The sequence below is a fragment of the Lepidothrix coronata genome, unplaced genomic scaffold (genome assembly GCF_001604755.1).
Source record: "Lepidothrix coronata isolate B3197 unplaced genomic scaffold, Lepidothrix_coronata-1.0 Scaffold176, whole genome shotgun sequence".
Taxonomy (NCBI): domain Eukaryota; kingdom Metazoa; phylum Chordata; class Aves; order Passeriformes; family Pipridae; genus Lepidothrix; species Lepidothrix coronata.
In genome coordinates this window covers 49,516-52,444 of record NW_016690356.1, presented here as the reverse complement: position 1 = coordinate 52,444, position 2,929 = coordinate 49,516, and the positions used below count along the sequence as shown (strand labels likewise).

Genomic DNA, 2,929 nt, shown 5'->3' with positions numbered 1-2,929 from the left:
TCGGGATTCGGGATTCGGGATTCGCTCCGGAGCGGGGCGGGCTGGGGAGGGGAGCGGGATGTGCTGCTGGAGGAAGTGACATCCCTGCTCCCGAGCCTTCCGTGCAGGAGCAGAGCCTTGGAATCCAGCAGCCCGGCTGCCTTGGGAAGCACAGCCCTGGATAAGAGGATTTGAGGGATAAAGGAGGCGAACACTCCGCTCCGGAGGCTCTGGAGGCTCCGCCAGATCCTTAAGCACCTCAATCTTCCCTGGTTTTTTCCCTCTCTCCACATCCCCGCAGGAACACGGAGCTGGAGACCCGCTTGAAGCCTCCCAGGGATCTATTTTGGAAGTTGGAAAACCCGGAGATGCATTAGAATTCCCAGCCCTCCCTTTCCTAAGGTAAGAGAGGAGCCCCTTCTCCCCGTTCCCGGCTTTAATCCGCGTGTGTTTGGGGGGAGCTGGAATTCCTGGGGCGAGCTGGAATTCCTGGCTGCGATTCCAGCCTTTCCCTAAACGGTTAATGTTGATCCCGTGGAAGAACTCGCAGCTGCAGCTGCACATGGCTCTGCTTCCAGGAGTGTCGGGATAACGGGAAGCGGGAGCTGCTCCGGCTCAGGGGGGGTTGGGGCTTTCCAGCCTAAATCCCAGATTTCCAGAGCTTTTCCTTCGCCCTCCTCGGACCGTGAGTAACTCCTGCAGCATTCCGGGCTTGGAACGAGCTGGAGGAGGTGAAAGCTCACCTTGGAGAGGTGGGAAGTGCGGAATTCCCTCCGTTTGGGGAGCTGGAGCTGTGTTTCCATGGTATCCATGAGTGACTCCGGTGGGAGGGCTGGGAGGCATCAATGGGAATTATCCCGGGCTCGGGAGAACAGGTCTGGGGTTGTTTGATGTGGGAAAGATGGTAATTCCCTTCCTTTGCATGTGGGATCTCATTATCCATGATTAAACATGGAAAAGGCTGGATTGAACCTGTTGTACTTGCAGGGAGGCTTTGGGATACTGGAAAATCCAGGGATTAAACTGGAGCTTGGTTTTCCATGGGGGAGGGGGTTGGAACTGGATGAGCTTTAAGCTCCTTTCCAGCCAAATTCCCTGATTTTATGATCCTATGACTCTAATTTTCAAATGTATGAAATTTAGGGATAATTTTCATCCTTCACCAGTTTCTTTGGTCCTTGGGGTTTATCCCACAACTTTGGGAAAAGCCAAACTCCAAAGGGGAAATGCCCAAAGAAAGCTGGAAAATCCAGTGGTTCAGCTGAGACAAAAAAGCTTTTCAGGAGCTGCTGAACCAGCCAAGTAATTCCAAAGCATTTTTCCGGGATTAAAGGCAACTCCAACTCCTTCCCAGGAATTAATCCAGGCTGGTGGGCCCCATCTGGGCTGGGGAAGTTGTATTTTCCAGGCTTTTCCCACTGAATTCAGGCAGAATTCCCGAGGCTGGGCTGAGGTTTGGGAGGCTGGGCTGTCATTCCCAATCCCTCCGTGCAGGGAACGCTTTAAATCCTTTGGAATGAGCCCCGAGAGCATCTGTGGGAACAATTAAAATCTCCAGGAAATGAATTTTTCAGTGGCCGGGGAAATAGTTTGGGAATGAAGGTGGTGTTTCCTGGGAAAGCATCCATTTTGTGTCCACCCTCTGGAGTGGAAACCAAACCCCCGGAATCCCTTGGGATTAGGGGTCTGGAACATTCCCTCTCCCATCTCTTGCTCTACCTCTCCAAGTCCCCTCTGGAATTGTTGGACTTGTCAAACTCCTCATCCTTCCCGGGCTTTTCCAGGCTGAACTGCCCCTGGAATGTGGGGTTTAGGAACAGCAACCACACTCCTGGTCCCAGGGAATAAAGTTCTCCTGCCGGGTTTTCAATCCATAACCTGTCCAACATTCCCACCACCTGCTCCTGGCAGGTTTGGTGTTTCGAGGGGAGGGGGTTTGATGTTTTTCCTTCTCATGGAAGCAACTGGAGTTGGGAATTGGGAGGGACAGGTGGAGTTAAGATGATGGAAATTAAAAAGCCTTAATGTGGGAATTTTGCATGTTTAGGAGTCTGGATTAAATCCTGGGGGAAAAAGCAGATTTATTCCCAACCTCCTGTTTCCCTGGAAGTGCTGGATGGTCTGAGACAGGGATTTGAAGGAGAAAATCAGGATTATTTTGCCGTTGGAACTATTGGATATTGATTATCCCGGAGTTCAGGCTCGGTTTGAAAATTCCAGGGAGGTTGGGAAGGAAGGGACGATGGTGGCAAAAATTCCCAGCTTTTTTGGAAACCTGAATTTTTTACCTTTGGGAATTCCTCACAAATTCCTCACATCTGGAGCTTGTTCTTGGCTGGGTTTAATTTGGTTGGAACGACATTGCAGCAGGAAAAATAGGGAAGGAGCTCTGGAGGGAGCAATTAGGGATGTGCCAGAGGGAAGAGCAGCACAGGAGTTCTTGGCATTGGCTGCACACTTTATTTTATATATATATTTTTATTTAATCTTATATATTTCCCTGTACTTTTATATCTTTAGACTTTTATATATTTTATGTATTTTTATTTATTTTATGTATTTTATGTATTTTTTATATTTTATGTATTTTATATATTTTATATATTTTTATATATTTTATATATTTTTATATAATGTCTTTTTATATATTTTATGTCTTTTTATATTTTTTTAATATTTTCAATATATTTTTATATTTTTTTAATAGTCTTAATATATTTTTAATATCTTTTTAGATATATTTTATATCTGTTTAGACATACTTTATATTGTTATATTATATATTTAAACTAATACACAATAGATATATTTTATATGGTATTCAATATCTACATATCTTTATATAGGATATAATTATCTGTTTAAAAAACTGTATTTAATATATTATTAATATAATATATAAAATATAATATAATTAATATAATATATAAAATATAATATAATTAATATA

General features: G+C 44.2%; 1 protein-coding gene across 5 annotated transcripts in view; it reads left to right on the top strand.

Annotated features, from left to right (window-relative positions):
- Positions 1–2,929, top strand: part of GLCE (glucuronic acid epimerase) — a 35,888-nt gene that overhangs the window by 12,794 nt on the left and 20,165 nt on the right. For 4 of the 5 annotated variants that reach the window (XR_001877264.1, XM_017830291.1, XM_017830293.1 and 1 more), the window contains exon 2: positions 281–381. The gene's annotated coding sequence lies outside the window, so the exon portion shown is untranslated. Of the gene's footprint in view, positions 1–280; positions 382–557; positions 665–2,929 lie in introns of all 5 variants that reach the window. The other variant, XM_017830295.1, reaches the window with a different exon arrangement.